General features: G+C 38.5%; 1 long non-coding RNA gene across 1 annotated transcript in view; it reads left to right on the plus strand.

Moving 5' to 3' along the window:
• Positions 1-17,496, plus strand: part of LOC123652659 — a 149,832-nt gene extending 132,336 nt beyond the window's left edge. The window contains exon 2 of the long non-coding RNA XR_006742114.1: positions 17,279-17,496. This is a non-coding gene — a long non-coding RNA (uncharacterized LOC123652659). The remainder of the gene's footprint in view (positions 1-17,278) is intronic.
• The last annotated feature ends 878 nt before the right edge of the window (positions 17,497-18,374 follow it).

The raw sequence follows: 18,374 nt of genomic DNA on the forward strand, positions 1-18,374 counted from the left end.
GTACCCGATATTGTCTACGTTTGATGTATTTATACGTCCCGCTCGGTTAACAGGTTAAATAAGTTACCAGGAACAAAGCACTTAGCACAGTTCCTAGCCCAGACTCAGTATGTTGGAAACAGAAGTCGAAGAGAGGTAAGAAGAATGAATTAGCAATGCTGCTGGCTTTGATGAAGGAGGAAGGCGCTATGAGCCAAGGAAAATGTCCAATCTCCAAAATCAGGAAAGGACAAGGAGTCTTCAGATGTATCAGAGGTAGATTTTAGCCTTGTAAACCCAATTTCATACTTCTAACTTCCAAAACTGTAACTTAATGGAATTTTTGGTCATTTGTTACAGCACCATAGGAAACTGATACATATGCTGTTATACTGCCTGATACAGAGCAGGAGTTAAACAAATTTGAGAAATTATTCTTACTTCTAAACAGGCCCTGAAAAGCCATGTACCCTAGGGCCTTTGCCTATGCTATCCCTCCACTTTGAGAACCCTTTCTTCTTTTTTCTGTCTGGCAAGATCTTTCTTACTATTTTTATGACTACTAGAGACCCGATGCACGAAATTCGTGCACGCGGGGTGGGGAGGGGGGTGTCCTTCAACCTGGCATGCACCCTCTCCAATCTGGGACCTCTTGAGGAATGTCTGTCCGCCTGTTTAGGCCCGATCCCAGGACTGCTGGTTCCCAACCGCTCACCTGCCTCTGCCTGATTGCTCCTAACCATTTCTGATTGCTAGCCTGATCACCCCCTGCCAGCCTGATTGACGTCTAACTGCTCCCAGCCAGCCAGATTGCCCCTAACTGCCCTCCCCTGCCTGCCTAGTCACCTCTAACTGCCCTTCCCTGCCAGTCTGGTACCCCTCAACTGCCCTCCCCTGCAGGCCTGGTCCCCCCCAACTGCCTTCCACTGTAGGCCTGGTCCCCCCAACTGCCCTCCCCTGCTGTTCTGGTCCCCCCCCAACTGCCCTCCCCTGCTGTCCTGGTCACCTCCAACTGGCCACAACTGCCCTCTCCTGCAGGCCATCTTGTAGTGGTCATCTTGTGTCCACATGGGGGTGGCCATCTTTGACCACATGGAGGCAGCCATCTTGTGTGTCGGAGTGATGGTCAACTTGTATATTGCTCTTTTATTAGATAGGATTCTCTAATATCTCTGAGCTTTAAAGTTTTCTCTCAGCCCTGAGAGTAATATTCATTGTCTCTTCACATATTATATTTATTTTGGTGATTTTTTTTCCCCTCAACTCCATCACTGGACAATGAGGTTCTTTGTAGTTCAGGTTAAATGCTTCCACTGCACAATGCTCAGGCAGTGATTCTGCTTGGATGTGTAAATGAATGAGAGAATGAGTGAGTGATTGAGGCCATGAAGGATTGGTGGGATTTGGACAGCCATTGGTGTTGGCATGTCCAAAGCCAGAAGAAGGGAGAGATGGTGACACAAATTCCACAAAGCCATTTATTTCCACATTCCAGCATTGCATACTGAACTATGGGGTTGAGAACTAGAGACAGTTTGCACTACAGAGAACATCAATATAGGAGGTTAAAAAGCCAATAAAATATTATTAATGAACTTCTAATTTAGAATAGTTTGGGAGTTACAGAAAGTTGCAAATTGTCAATGTCTCATTTTAGTACATTTGGCACAACTAATGATTCACATTCTTCATATCTTAATGTGTTATTTTTAACTAAACAACATATTTTATATAGATTTTCTTGTTATTCCCCTGATTCCTTTTTCTGTTTCAAGACCCTCGTCAGAACAGCACATGACATCTAGCATTTGGATGACCTTGATATTTGAGGAGTCCTCCTCAGGCATTTGTAGGACATCCTTCAGTTTGGGTTTTTCTGAAGTTTTTCCTATAATTAGATTGTGGGCTTTTGAGGCGAAAATACCACAGAGGTGAAGTACCCCTCTAATCATATCATAGCAAGATCCATGCTATCAATGTGACATACTGTCTGCCAGGTCTCTCTTTATAAAGTTGTTATTTTTCTACTTTCCATACTGTACTTTTGAAGGAAGTCACTAAGTATTGTCTTCCCTTAAGGGAAGTTTTGTACTACTCTTTAAGGAGAAATAGCTAAGATAAATTATTTGGAATTATTAAAAAAAAAAAAAAAAAAAGTGTGGGTGGGAATGCAGACTGGTGCAGCCATTGTGGAAAACAGTATGGTGTTTCCTCAAAAAATAAAAAATGGAACTCCCATTTGACCCAGTAATCCCACTGGTAAAATATATTCCCAGAAATCAGAAACACCAAGTAGAAAGAATATATGCACCCCTATGTTCATAGCAACACAATTTATAATAGCTAAGATTTGGAAACACCCTGAATACCCATTAGCAGATGAGTGGATAAAAAAAACTGTGATACAGCTACACAGTAGAATATCATGCTGCTGTAGAAAAGAAAGAACTCTTACCATTTGCTACAATATACATGGACCTGGAGAGCATTATGCTAAGCAGAATAAGCCAGTCAGAGAAATATGGAAGTATTACATGATCTCACTAATTTGTGGAGTATAATGAACAACATAAACTGGTGAGCAAAAATAGATCCAAAGATAGAGAAGCATGGAACAGACTATCAAACCTCAGAGAGAAGGCAAGGGCAGTGTGGGGATGGGGTGCAGTGGTAAGAGATCAACCAAAAGACTTATATGCATGCATATAAGCATAATCAAAGGACATAGACAATTGGGGGGGGGGCAACCTGTGCTGGGAGGTGGGAGAGGGTTTGGAGAGGTCAATGAGGGCAAAAGGAAACATATGTAATATTTTCAACAATAAAGAAATTAAAAATAAGTAAAAATAAAAAAAAGAAAAAGTTGGAGATTGAACTTGAAAAATAAAAGTGAGGTGAAGGTCTGGGACAAGGTAGGGTTGGGAGGAGAGGGACAAATTGGGGGTGGTAGTAATTGGGGGAGATCTTTACATAATACTGTCAATAGTAAAATAAAAAATCAGTAATAGTAATAAGTAGATGGGCTGTTGAGGCATCTTTTCCTCCTGTAATTGTGATGAAGAAAAACAAATATTAGATAAAGGGTGAGAAATACGAAAGTTCTTGGAAAAGGAAGGATAGAACAGAGCTTTCCAGTCGCATGGTTTCACCTGGAATCTGATCAGGCAGTCTACTGTCCTAACCCCATGTTCCCAGTTGTTCCAAATGAGTTTTTGGTGAGTGTGCAATGGTATCTGTGGTGGAGGTGGGGTAGGTGCTATGGTTGTGGTGATGGGGGTGGGTCTGCACATAATATCTAAACAAAAAGTAAATAGCAAATTCTAAAAGGATTCAGAAATTAGCCTAATGGTTGCCCATTAGATTTTCTTGTAATTATTAGTTCTGCTGCTTCTCAACAAAGGAGCCAGTCATATGAAATCATAAATTTTGAGATGTGTGGTTACTAAGTTTTTCTCAAGAGTTCATTCAATGCCAGGTGGATATGCATCTGAACATGTATGAAGAAAAAGTAACCTAATCATAATATAGGTTATATGATGTGATTAGCTACCTCTATAACAACAATGATGATACCAGCTATCTCTCTAATGCTTCCTATAAAGTAGACATCATCCCAGAAAGACATTTACATTTGTTAATTCATTCAATTATCACAACCCAATGAGATAGACTACTGTAATACTTGCCATTTTACAGATGAGAAAATAGAGATTTGGGTATTCAGCTTGTGCCCACATCACCATTATTTGCAGGTGGCTCCAGAGGCTATACCTTAAACTACCGTGTTTCTCTGAAAATAAGACATCCTCCGAAAATAAGACCTAGCACATGGAAAGATAAGACATCCCCTGAAAATAAGACCTAGCGCAACTTTGGGAGAAAAAATTAATATAAGACACTGTCTTATTTTCGGGGAAACAGAGTACTATGCTCTGTGCTTCTGTGTTGTCAGAGCCAGCAGCAAAAGCACCTCACAGCTCTGCTGGTCTAAGTGGCTGTTAGTCCATGTATTCTTCTAAATTATCCTATCTGACTATGCCAGGGCTGGTTCTTCTCTAACCCTGCCCCTGTTGGGAATTTAGTCCAAGTTCCTCCTTTATTCTCTGCTCACTAGTAACAGGTGTTGAATCTGAGCCCCTTTGCCTGAGGCTGGATCTAGAATGCCGATTCTTAGATGGAGAAGACATGAGAGGTTGTGGGTATATATGAGTCTTTATTGCATAAGCCAGTGGTCATATAGCTATTAGAGAAGACAGTCCTTATACTTTGGACTTTGGTCCATATAGGCAGGCAGCTGGACACAGGCTGGTGAACATATACTAATATCTTTCTCATAAAGCAGCATCAGTCTCTGTATCCACAGCTATTATCTGAGCAGCCACACACTGCCTCCTAGACTCACCACCTCACACTGTAGCAGTATCTGAGCTCTCCAGTTTAGCATCTTCTCCTATATCTCCTGCCAAGCTGCTCTCTCTCCATTCTCCAGCAGACTTCTTCTCACTCCCGCCTCAGCCAATCAGACTGGTCCGTATTCTACTTTATACCATTTTTTAAAATTTTGATAATTTTTATTTTCTTATTCATGCTTTTGCTGTCATATATTATGATCTATTAATGTTAGATCATGAATATTTATACCCCTGTGTTTTATTTTTTTCCATTTTTTTTTATCAAGGTATTATGTGTGTACATGTCTTATCATTGCCCCTCCTACTCCCATAAATGCACTTCCTCCCCAGAGGTTTTCGTCCATTGGTTTTGCTTATATGCATGCATACAAGTCCTTTGGTTGATTTCTTGTCTCCCCCATATCTCCCTACCCTCCCACTGTAATTTGACAGTCTGTTTTTTGCTTTACTGTCACTGTATATATCTTTTTTTTAAATCAGTTTATAATGTTCTTTATTATCCATAAATGAGTGAGGTCGTGTGGTGTTTCTCTTTCATTGACTGGCTTATTTCACTCAGCATGATGTTCTCCAATTCCATCCAGGTTGCTGCAAATGATAAGAATTCCTTCTTTTTTATGGCAGCATAGTATTCCATTGTGTAGTTTTTTGATCCAATTATCTGCTGATGGGCATCTAGGCTGTTTCCAAGTCCTAACTATTATAAATTGTGCTGCTATGAATATAGGGGTGCATATTTCCTTTCTGATTGGTGTTTCTGGTTTCTAAGGATATATTCCTAAGAGTGGGATTACTGGATCAAATGGGAGTTCCATTTTCAGTTTTTTGAGGAAATTACATACTGTTCTCCACAGTGGTTGCACCAGTCTGCTTTCCCACCAGCAGTGCACGAGGGTTCCTTTTTCTCCGCAACCTCGCCAACAATTGTCCTTTGTTGATTTGTTGATAATAACCATTCTGACAGGTGTGAGATGGTACCACATTGTTGTTTTGATTTGCATCTCTCAGATAATTAATGACTTTGAGCATGCTTTCATGTGCTTCTTGGCCTTCCTTCTGTTTTCTTTTGAAAATATTCTATTTAGGTCCATTGCCCATTTTTTAATTGCATCATTGATCTTTTCCTTTTATTTAGTTGTATAAGCTGTCTGTAGATATTGGAGATTAAACCTTTATCAGTGATAACATTTGCAAATATGTTCTCCCATACAGTGGGCTTTCTTGTGGTTTTGTTGATGGTTTCTTTTGCTGTAAAAAAGCTTTTTATTTTGAAGTAGTCCCATTTGTTTATTTTCTCTTTAGCTTCCATTGCTCTAGGGGCAGTATCAGTGAAGAAGTTCTTTTGGCATATGCCAGAGAATTTGTTACCCATGGATGTCTCTGGTATTTTTATGGTTTCCCATATTATGTTTAAGTCCTGTATCCACTTTGATTTTATTTTTGTGATTGGTATAAGTTAGTGATCTAGTTTCATTTTTTTGCAAGTATCTGTCCAATTTTCTCAACACCATTTATTGAAGAGACTGTCTTGACTTCATTGTATGTTCATACCTCCTTTGTCAAATATTAATTGACAATATAGGTTTGGGTCGATATCTGGATTCTCTATTCTATTCCATTGATCTATATATCTGTTCTTGTGCCAGTACCAGGCTGTTTTGAGAACAGTGGCTTTGTAATACAGCTTGAAATCTGGTATTGAGATACCTCCTACTTTATTCTTCTTTCTCAGGATTGCTGTGGTTATTCAGGGTCTTTTTTTCTTCCAGATTAATTTTTGGAGAGTTCTTTCTAGATCTGTGAAGTATGTCGCTGGTATTTTAATGAGGAGTGAATTGAACCTATAAATTGCTTTGGGAAGTATGGACATTTTGATGATGTTGATTCTACCAATCCATGGACATGGTATGTTCTTCCATCTGTTTACATCTTCCTCTATCTCTTTTTTCAGTGTCCTGTAGTTTTCCTCATATAGATCTTTTACCTCCTTAGTTAAGTTTATTTCTAGGTATCTTAGTTTTTTTGGTACAATGGTAAATGGGATTGCTTTTCTAGTCTCTCTTTCTGTAAGTTCACTGTTGGTGTATAGAAATGGCATAGATTTCTTAGTGTTAATTTTGTATCCTGCTACATTGCCAAATTCATTTATTAAGTCTATTAGTTTTTGATGGCGTCCTTTGGGTTTTTTACATACAGTATCATGTCATCTGCAAATAAGGAGAACTTTATTTCTTCTTTTCCAATTTGGATGCCTTTTATTTCTTCTTCTTGTCTAATTGCAATGGCTATTACTTCCAGTGGTGCTAGTGGGCATCCCTGTCTTGTTCCTGTTCTTAGAGGAAATGGTTTTAGTTTTTACCCATTGAGTATGATGTTTGCTATGGGTTTATCATATATAACTTTTATTATTTTGAGGTATGATCCTTGTACTCCTACCTTGCTGAGAGTTTTTATCAGGAAAGGGTGATGGATTTTATCAAATGCTTTTTCTGCATCAATTGATATGATTACATGATTTTTATCTCTCAATTTATTTATGTGGTGTATCACGCTTATTGATTTGAGGATATTGTACCATCTTTGCATTCCCAGAATACATCCTTCTTGGTCATGGTTTATGATCTTTCTGATATGCTGCTGGAGCCAATTTGCTAGAATTTTGTTGAGTATTTTGGCATCTATGTTCATGAGGGATGTTGGCCTGTAATTCTCTTTCATTGTGTTGTTTTTATCTGGTTTTGGTATTAGGGTGATGTTGGCTTCATAAAAGGAGCTTGGAAGTGTTCCTTCCTCTTGAATTTTTTGGAACAGTCTGAGGAGGCTAGGTTTTAGTTCTTCCTTGAATGTTTGGTAAAACTCTTCTGTGAAGCCATCTGTACCCGGGCTTTTGTTTGCTGGAAGCTTTTTGATGACTGCTTCAATTTCTTCCATAGTTACTGGCCTATTGAGATTTTTAGATTCTTCTTGACTGAGTTTTGGAAGGTTATATATTTTTAGGAATATATCTATTTCCTCCAGGTTGTCCAGTTTGTTGAATTACAGTTGTTCGTAGTATTTTGTAACAATCCTTTGTATTTCATCAGGGTCTGTTGTTATTTCATCTCTTTCATTTCTGATTTTGTTTATTTGCTTCCTCTCTCTTTGTTTCTTGGTTAGCCTGGCTAGAGGTTCATCGATCTTGTTTATCCTTTCAAAGAACCAACTCTTGGTTTTGTTGATCTTTTGTATTGTTTCTGTGGTCTCTATGTTGTTTATCTCTGCTTTGATTTTTATTATTTCCTTCCTTTTGCTCACACTGGGCTTTTCTTGTTGCTCTTTTTCTAACTCTTTGAGTTGTAAAGTTTGAGAATTTATTACCATTTTTTCTTGTTTTTTGCAGTAGGTTTGTAGAGCTATGAACTTCCCTCTCAAGATTGCTTTTGTTGTGTCCCATAAATTTTGGATTGTTGTGTTTTCATTGTCATTTGTTGTCAGGATGTTTTTTTTATTTATTATTTTTTCCTTGATTTCTCTGGTAACCCAGTCCTTGTTTAATAGCATGCTGTTTAGTCTCCATGTGTTTGATTACTTTGGACTATTTTTATTGTAGTTGATTTCCAGTTTCATGCCATTATGATCTGAGAAGATGCTTGATATGATTTCTATCTTCTTGAATTTGAAGAGACTTTGCCTATGTTCCAACATGTGGTCTTTCTTTGAGTATGACCCATGTGCACTTGAGAAGAATGTATATTCTCTGGCTGTGGGATGAAATGTTCTGAAGATGTCAATTAATTCCATCTGGTGTAGTGCATCATTTAGGATGGATGTTTCCTTGCTGATATTTGGTTTAGATGATTTGTCCAAAGGTGATAGTGGGATATTAAGATCTCCTACTATGATTGTATTGCTATTAATCTCTCCCTTAATGTCCTCCAGCAGCTTTTTTATGTACTTGGGTGCTACTGTATTGGATGCATATATATTTACCAGGGTTATTTCTTCTTGTTGGATTGCTCCCTTTAGTATTATGAAGTGGCCTTCATTATCTCTTGCTATGTCCTTCACTTTGAGATCTAATTTGTCAGATGTAAGTATTGCTACCCCAGCTTTTTTTTCATTTCCATTCGCCTGGAAAACCTTTTTCTATCCCTTCACCCTCAGTATGTGTGAGTCTCTTTTTTTTTCTGAAATGGGTTTCTTGTAGACAGCACATATATGGGTCTTGTTTTCTTATCCAATCTGTTACCCTGTCTTTTGATTGGAGCATTTAATCCATTTACATTTAAAGTTATTATTGATAAGTGCTTATATGATGCCATTTTTATTCTATACCCCTGTGTTCTTTCTTCGTTTCCTATTTCTTTATTTTTACAGTAGACCCTTTAGCATTTCTTGCATTGCTAGTTTGGTGGTGATAAAATCTTTTAGTCTTTTTTTGTCTGTGAAGCTCCTGATTTCATCTTCAATTTTGATTGATTGCCTTGCTGGGTACAGTATTCTTGGATTCAGACCCTTCCTTTGTATGACTTTGTATATTTCATCCCATTCCCTTCTGGCCTAATGAGTTTCTTTTGAGAAATCAGTTGCTAGTCTGATGGGGGTTCCTTTATATGTAACTTTCTGTCTCTCTTTCACTGTTTTTAAGATTCTTATTTTGCTGTTGGTGTTTGCCAATTTAATTATAATGTGCCTTGGCGTCAGACTTTTGGGATTCATTTTACTTGGGACTCTGTGAGTTTCTTGTATTTTTGTGGTTTTTTTCTACTCTATCTCAGGATAGTTTTCTGTCATTATTCTTGAAACAGGTTTTCCATGCCTTCCTCAGTTTCCTTTTCTTATGGAACCCCTATTATTCTAATATTGTTTTGTTTTTTATTGTCCCAAAGTTCCCGTAGGCTCTCCTGGTGCTTTTTAATTTTTTTTTTTTACTAGAAGCTGCTCTAATTGGGTATTTTTTTTTCCATCTTGTCTTTTAGCTCACTGATTCAGTCCTCTGCTTCTTCTAATCTACTTTTGATGCTTTCTATTGCATTCTTTACAGTAGTGATGTCATTTTTTCATTTCTTCTTGGTTCATCTTCCTTTCCTCTTGGTTCTTCTTCATTTCCTCTCGGTTCTGACTCATATTGTCAAATTTGTCTTCCATTCTTTTTAGTCATCTTATGACCATTAGTCTGAATTCTTGCTCTGGTAGGTTGCTTGCCTCTAACTCGTTTACTTCCCTTTCTGGTGATGCCTGCTTTTCTTTCATGTGCGGGCTATTTCTTGTCTCCCCATGGTCTCACTTTTCAGGATGTCTGGTTATGTAGTTCTCTTTCTCCTTTCTGTGGGTGATTGAAGAGCTCCCTTGAATTCACATGCTTGTGCTGATTGAGGTGTCACAGCTGTTCGGTGGTCTCCACTGTTGTGGGTTTTTCAGGTCTCATATAAGATAGAGTCGTTTTCTTTGTAAGATGGAGCCCATAGCTCTGGGAGAGGTCTCCGTCGCAGTGTGGGCTGCTTGGTCAGGAAATCCTGTCCAGCAGTCCCCACCTTCTCTTAGAGTTCTGCTACCCCTTAGCTTGCCAACTAACACTCCCTGAGCGACTCTCAGGTGTTCCTTCTATCTGCTCTGGGACTAGGCTCACAACAGGTCCTTCAGCCTCCATTTTCCCCCCTTGTGTCTACTTTATACCATTTAGACATAGAAGCTTCATGCCAATAGTTATATCAATCATATTGTCTACTGAAGGTACTGTGTGTCCTTGCATCTGCTCATGGTATCGGCCTGATTAAGATTTCCAGGCTCAGAGTCCATGAACATCCTATTTAGGCCCATGCCCAGAGCAGCATTGGCCATACAGGTATATTGATAACAAGGTCTCTGTGCTCCTTTCAGCTTTGACTATCTGGGGACTTAGCATAGTTCCCACATGTGTGATATGTGATTTCCTTGTGTGCTAACAGGGAAATATGGAGAACCAGCAATAGAGTAAAATAGTAGTGTGTTACTCCTTGTGTTCTCAAGTTCAGGATTATGGCTTGTAAGTCTGTGAGGCTCTGAGAAAGTCTTATCTGAGTGTGTGCTTTCTCTGAGAGGCTTTCTTTTGCTTCTATAGATGTCCCAGGCTCAAATAAGTTTATTTTGAGTGATTAAAGAAACAATCCTTTCCTTAAACTGTTTTAAAAACGTGTTTACTCAAATTGTCTTAGCTAAAAGTCATCCTATATAATAAAAGCCTAATATGCAAATAGACCAAATGGCAGAATGACAGTTGGAATGACCAGTCACTATGATGTGCACTGACCACCAGCGGGCACATGCTCAATGCAGGCCCCAAGCCAGCCAAGGCAGGTGCCCTCCCCAATCACTCCACAGATCAGCCCTGATCATTGGCCACACCTAGGGACCCTACTTGAGCATGGATTTCATGCACTGGGCCTCTAGTTAAATATAATTTGAGTTTTAATATTTTCATTTTAACAGATAAAAATAGACAGCTAGAAATTAGACAATGTTTTAAAACTGGGTTTTGCATGAATAGGCATGTAGAGGACAGCCTAAGATAGTAATTAGAATGACAAAATGTTCTAGTTTTGTAGCACCACCCCAGTTCTACTCTACTATAGAGGGCAGCACTAGCTCATGGATGTTTTTACTAACTATGCTCATTTTCTTTTCAGTCAAGAATATATTGGTACTTGCCAAAACTGGTTTGGCTCAGTGGTAGAGCGTCAGTCTGCAGACTGAAAGGTCCTAGGTTCGATTCCAGTCAAGGGCATGTACCTGAGTTGCAGGCATATCCCCAGTAGGGGCTGTGCAAGAGGCATCACGTTGATGTTTCTCTCTCATCGACGTTTCTAGCTCTCTATATCTCTCCCTTTCTTTCTGTAAAAAAATCAATAAAATATATATTTTTTAAAAAAGAATATATTGGTACTTATCTATAAGTTTTAAAGGAATGAAATTTAAAAATTTTAGAGTTGTAAGGGGCATTAAGAACTATCTGCTCTACATTCTAATATATAAATGATGAAACTAAAGAGAGACTAAGATCATGTATTCATAGTTATACAGAATCAGTAGTAGAACCAGAAGTAAGGGTATAGGTCTCCATTTCTTACTCAAATTTCCTACCACCACACCAAAAATTTAACAATTACTTAAACCATTTTGTGCATCATCTTGTATAACACTGAAATTTTAAGCAACAAAAAAACTAAAAACCCAGTTTCAAAATTTTTAAAATGTTCTGAATCATTTGTAAGCATATGCTTATAGAATCTACCTCAGTAAACCAAATTAATTTCAGAGATCTTCTAATTATAAAACAAACAAACAAACAAAACTAATTTACTATTTGACAAAAACAACAGAAATATTTTAAATATTTGTGTCATGAGTAACATAGGGGTGTATTTTATTTCTTCATCCCTTTATATGGTGATACCCATAATCACCACTCATATCTGAGTTCAATTTTTCTATTAAAATATGTATAGTTAGGGTTGTTGTTGTTGTTGTTTTATTGATTTGTTTGTTTTGGTAAAAATACTATACATTGTTGATAAATTTTCCTTCTTCAAAGAAATATAATTGTTGCCCTGGCAGGACACCTCAGTTGGTTAGAGAATCATCCTGACACATCAAGGTTGCGGGTTCAATCTCAGGTCAGTCTACATACAAGAATCAACCAATGAATGCATAAATAAATGAAAACAAGTCTCTCTTCTCTCTCTCTCTCTCTCTCTCTCTCTCTCTCTCTCTCTCTCTCTCTATTTTCCTTCTCCCTCTTCCTCTCCCTCTCCTTTCCTCTTTCTCTCTCTCAAATTAATAAATAAAAATTTAAAAAAAAGAAATGTAATTGTTGGCTCAACAAGGAATCAATTGACACATTTATACTATTACCCTGAGTAGAAAAAAGAAAATATAGCTAATGGACAATTGAAAACAACTTCTGCATAGATATGACCTAGTCGGCCTGTTGATGACAGAAACAGGTGACAGAAACAGATGATGTAGCTGGGGATATGGGATTATTTTATTCAGGGATCTAGTAGATGAGAGAAAACTATGAGGATTATTCCTGGAAATGCTCAGTGTCTATTTTATCCCATTAAGTTTCTTGAATATTAATATTCTTTCTACTAGTTAGGGAATTTTTAGTTTTCTCTGTGTTTGTGTTTATGGTGTATTCATGCCACTTGTCTGAGATATGGCCACAGGACATGTCTGGACATGGAAATCAGGGAGAGTTTATGCTAATTTCTTCACTGAGAACTCTGTAACTTCCAAAGGGAAACTATATTTATATAAAGTACTTTGTGAATGAAATCAGAAAGAAAACATAAGTGATTTTTATAATGATTGAAGCTGTTTTAAGAATATGTAGTGTTCCTTGCAAACAATGGGTTTACAGAATAATATAGAATCAGAGTTCCCCTTCCTATCTCAAGCAGAGCTGGAAAACTAGAGTGGTCTCTGGTGCAGGCTGGCCCCTATAAAACTGATGCCAGGGAGCAGCTATGAATGTGTATTCCCTGCAGACACAGGCTGCCTCTCCAAAGAGATAAAAAGAAGGAACCAAATTACTTATGACCAATTCCTTCTCTCAAACTCACTACATAAGTAAATATTGCTTGTCCCCCTGAGGCAAATAAACAAGGGGATAGAGACTGGCCAGCAGTGTGTCCAATGCCACTGCCATTACATGGGAATGTCAGGAGTGCAGCATGATTGTAATAAAGGTTGTTTTGTCCACTCATGTCTCTGCTCACATTCTTTCTTTATATTATTACAGCTTCCACGACTCACAGTGAAGTCTGAAATAGACACATTTCCTTGCATAGTGAATTGGTAAAGTTCTGATCCATTAAAAGTAAAGTGTGGCACTTTTCTTTCTTTCTTTCTTTCTTTCTTTCTTTCTTTCTTTCTTTCTTTCTTTCTTTCTTTCTTTCTTTCTTCTTCTTCTTCCTTCCTTCCTTCCTTCCTTCCTTCCTTCCTTCCTTCCTTCCTTCCTTCCTTCTTCTTTCTTTCTTTCTTTCTTCTTTCTTTCTTTCTTTCTTTCTTTCTTTCTTTTAATGCTCTTATTGATTTCAGAGAGAAAAGGAGAAGGGGAGATAGATAAAAACATCTGCACATCCCCCACTAGGGATAGAGCCCACAATCCTGGCATGAGTCCTGACCAGGAATTGAACAGTAGCCTCCTGGTTTATAGGTCGATGGCTCAATTACTGAGTCATGCCACCCCAGCACATGTGGCAACTTCTTTAAAAGATAACTGACATATCTGCCCTTGCCGGGATGGCTCCAGTTGCTTGGGCTTTGTCCCATGCACCGAAAGGTTGCTGGTTTGATTTCTAGGTCAGGACATGTGCCCGGGGTTTCAGGCTCAATCCCTGCCTGGTAGCGGGCCTGCAGGTGGCAGCAGATAGATATTTTGCTTTCACATATGTTTCTCTTTCCCTCTCCCTTCCTCTTTCTAAAAATAAATTTTAAAAATCTTTAAAAAAAGATAACTGACACATCATTTGCCTCTCATTGATTCTTCCTCCTTGCATGAGAAAACATAGTTTTAATAGGGAACAATGAATACCTCTGGAAAGGAGAATTAGGGAAGTTAATTTTTAAAAATTATTTTATTTATTTTTAGAGAGAGGAGGGGATAAAGAAACATCAATTTGTTGTTCCACTTATTTATGCATTCATTTGTTGATTCTTGTATGTTCTCTCCCTAGAGATTGAATCCTCAACGTTGGCATATCAGGACAACATTCTAACCTACTGAGCTACCTAACCAGGGCCTTTTATTCATCTATATTTTACATGCTTATTTATTGCTTGAATTCACTATAATAAATATTAACTTTATATTTTTAAAATTAAAGATAATTTTTTAAAGATTCCTATAACTGGTGCTTCCTAGGATGTCATATTTTTTACTACGACTTTCTAATCTTGAAGGAATATTATAATTTACTAAGAGCTTTTCCTTAATTGCAATGGAGAGGACCACACCTAGATTCTGATTTCATTGCTTTGGGGTAGGATCTGGTTATGGGCACTTGTCTTTTATTTGTAGTGCAAGATGAGAACTACTGGACCCCAGTCTTCCAGTATCTCCCTGGAAGCATTACCTGGAATGTTTTGTAAAGTACCACATCCTGGCTGCATCCCTAAGCCACACCAGAATTTGGAGTTCCTCTGGTGAATCTAATATGCAGCCAAGTTTAGGAACAGTGGCCAATATCCCAAAGTCCCCAATAAACTTTCCTCCAATTTGTATTGAAGCCAATAAAACTGATGTTCTTTCTTTTATACGTGTCTTAGCCAAATGAAATAGAACATGCCTAATTAAATTTGAATTGCAGATATCAATTTATAGTAAAAGATTGTCTGATGCTATATTTGAGACCTGCACACAAAGAATTTATTGCTTATATGAAAATACATTTAACTGGACTTCCTGTCTTTTTATTTGTGAAATCTGGCAACCCTACAAACTAAACATAAATAGTTCTCCAAAATTCACTGAAGAGTAATGTACAACTGTGTATAAAAGGGAGCTTTAGGAGACTGGATACTTGAAGAGGAGGCAAAAAAAAGATTACCATGCTAATGTCCGTAAAATGACCTAAAAGTTGTCTTTATTTATCTCTCTTTCTTAATAGTCCTGGGCTTTATATCAACAGACTCAATTTCTTGGGTGAATTCCTCCATCCAACCCAACAAATAAGCAAATAACTGCCAAACTCTGCTCCTGTCACTCCCACCAACTGAATCCTTCATCCTTTCAACCAAATAACTAACCTGCTTTCAGAATTTTCTGTACCACCCAGGAAAGGTCTATAGCAAGAAAATAAATGTACATATGGGTTTGGTCAGTGTGTGTGTGAGAGTATGTGTGATTGTATGTGTATATGCATGAAGGACCAGGAGAACCATTCCTCCATATATTAACCTGCTTGCTTTCATTCATATGGAAATGTAAGCCTCAGGGTATAGCCTGTCAGTGTTAAACCAGGAATTAGTAAATTTATCTTCTAACTGCTGCTTTCAGTATCAGTTTCAAACATAAACCATCTCAGTAAATGGTGTATTGAAGAGAAAAAGGACTATTATCTCAACCAAGGTGTAAATTCCTCCTCCAGACCTCTCCATTAAACACACCAATCACCACTATATGTAACACATAGATAGGAGAACAAATAAGGCTTACACTGCAACAACTCTAATATGCAGTTGTATTGGGGAGGTGTGTAGCAGTAAGTATTTGGTGTTTACTGCAAACATGTGATCTAGCAGAGTGCACCACACTTCCTGGGTCCCTCACTTTGCTTTGAACCCAGCAACTGCCCTTGCTAATTAAGTGACTTTAGGCTAGAAATGAAGCTCCTGGCTCCTCCACTCCGTTTCTGTAAAATTAAACCATATTGCCTGACTTGTTTTGATAACAGTGTTATTATGAGAATTCCAATGAGATAATTTATGTTTTTACTGGGTATAAGAAAAGAAGAAAAAGTAGCAGGAACAGGACTTGTTTTGCTCTGTACAAAGAAGCTGAGCCAGATCTTGTGTGAGCTTGCAAAGCAAACAGACCCAGAAATACCCTCAGTGGATAAAAAAAATACCAGTTAGCAGACCAACTGTAAGTACTGATTTTTTTTTTTTAAGGAAAAAAGGAGAACATGAAAAGTGCCAAGCCTCAGAATTAGCCCCCTTAGAGGTTTCTGGCTCCCTAACTGGAGATTGTGGATTTGTTGAATAATCATGTTCCCTTCCCTTGGTTAGATTAAGTCATTGACTTGAGGATGAGTCACAGACAAATTTACAGGAAGATCCTCAAAGTCTGAGTGGTAAGGTAAATGAAATGGAAAAAAATGTGCATAGATGCCATGTTTCCATATGTCTAGATAGATCAGCTAATTTAAGTTCTCTTTATAAGCCAAAACCCGTTTCTGGTTTTAGAGTTCAAGGAGACTGCATTACATCAGGCTCCCTGAAGTTTTAATTATGTGATTATTCAGTCAAGCTCTAGAATCAAGTATATTATTATAGTTTCCATGAAGAACTTTTAAAAAATCAAATAGTATATATAACCCTCCCAATAAGAAGAAAAAAATAATTTTTGCGTGTGTGTTTAAAAACACAACACATTGGTGCTGAGCAAGAGGCTCAGTTGGTTAGAGCATAATCCCAGTATTCTAAGACTGTAGGTTCTATTCTTGGTCAGGGTACATATAAAACCAACCAATGAATGCAACAAAAGGTTGATGTTTCTCTCCTTTCCTCTCTCTCTAAAATCAATAATTTAAGGGGGTGAATGGGTTGGGGAGAGATTAACATTAATGCATATATGCAGAGCCCATGGACACAGACAATAGTGTGGTGAAGGCCTGGGAGGGATGGGGACAGGGTGGTGGGGGTCAATGGAGAAAAAAGGGAGAGGCATCTGTGATACTTTCAACAATAAAGATACATTTAAAAAAGTCAATTAAAAATATAGCACATCCTATGTAATAAAAGCCCAGCAACCAAAACAGCAGAATGACCAGGATCAAGTCAAGAGACCAGAACGACTGCCTCCCCTCACCCTAGCTGACCCTCTCCCCTTAGTGGAGACCCCTCCACAAATTGTGGTTGTGGCTGGCCTGCAAATGACCCACAGTCCCTCACTTTAGCCAGCCCACCTCCCTGCAGGAACCTCCACTCCAATCCAGGGTCCCCATCAGGGAAGGCCCCCACCCATGCACTGGGCCTCTATCCTATATAATAAAATGCAGGCATGGGTGTAGGACACAGCTCTCCATGTGCCCCCCTTTCCATTAACCTAAGTGGAAAATTACTACTACCCCTAGGAACGCTGCTAACTGCAGATGTCTTTGCTTTAGGGTAAAACAATTGATAGGAGCCTGCTGACACAGAAGGAGCTGCGAGTTAAGAGGAAGATAGGTGGTGGTAAAAGATCAGGTGGTTGTAAAAGGTCAGGTGCTGAAGGAACTTATCTGTTCAGGAACTCATCATGTTAGCAGAAACGGCCACCTGCATGATTGCCTGAAATAAATATTTCCTCCTTCAGAATTGTATTTAAAGGTTGGAAAAATAAAATTCGTGGCTGCAGACCTCGGGTCTGAGCCCTCCCGACTCCATCTGTTCTTGTTTGTCTTTTTCTTATCCTCACCCCCTCATTCAGGTACTGTTCGTTGCCCGCAGGTTCAGCAGGTGGTGGCAGAGGGTGGGGCCAGCTGCAGGCAGTCGGGCAGATGGCCCTGATTGCAAGCCAGGCCTAGGAACTGTACCCATGCACAAATTTCATATACCAGGCTTCTAGTTGAAAACATAACATTAAAATTTTTAAAAATGTACTTAATACCAGGAAAAGCAAGAAACATAGGCAATAAAACCATAGTAAATGACCTATGTTGACCATCAACCATTTATTCACTTCCTAGTGAAAGGTCATTTAAAAAAAAATATTTCAAAAAGAAGGGAAAAAGAGTCAAAGGGAGAGAGAGATGAATTTGTTGTTCCACTTATTTATTATGCATTCATTTTTTTTTTACTTTTTTCAATTTTATAAATGTATCCATATTGTTGGAATCCCTCTCCCTCCTCCATTTATCCCCTTCACCCTGCTCCTATCCCTTCCCAAGGCCTTCACTGCACTATTGTCTATGCATTGGTTGATTCTTGTATGTGCTCTGACAGAGGATCAAACCTGCAACTTTGGCATAGTTGGAAGATGTACTAACCCACCGAGCAACCTGACAGGGCAGAACCTCAATGTTGTTTACTTTCTAAAATAGACTCCCTCTTTGCCATGTGACAGGTAAAGCTGAATCTAAGGAAAGAGTCTGACCAGCTAAATATGAGTGGCAATTGCTTTCTCCAACCATATTCATTTAGGAATGACCATGTGACCTAAATATGGCCAATGACATGAAGGAAAGTCTTTTAACATTTCAAGCAGCTTCTGGGCAAAGACATGTAAAAAGGAAATTCCTCTCCCCACACCTCCAGCCC

Source organism: Pipistrellus kuhlii, unplaced genomic scaffold (genome assembly GCF_014108245.1).
Source record: "Pipistrellus kuhlii isolate mPipKuh1 unplaced genomic scaffold, mPipKuh1.p scaffold_m20_p_2, whole genome shotgun sequence".
NCBI lineage: Eukaryota > Metazoa > Chordata > Mammalia > Chiroptera > Vespertilionidae > Pipistrellus > Pipistrellus kuhlii.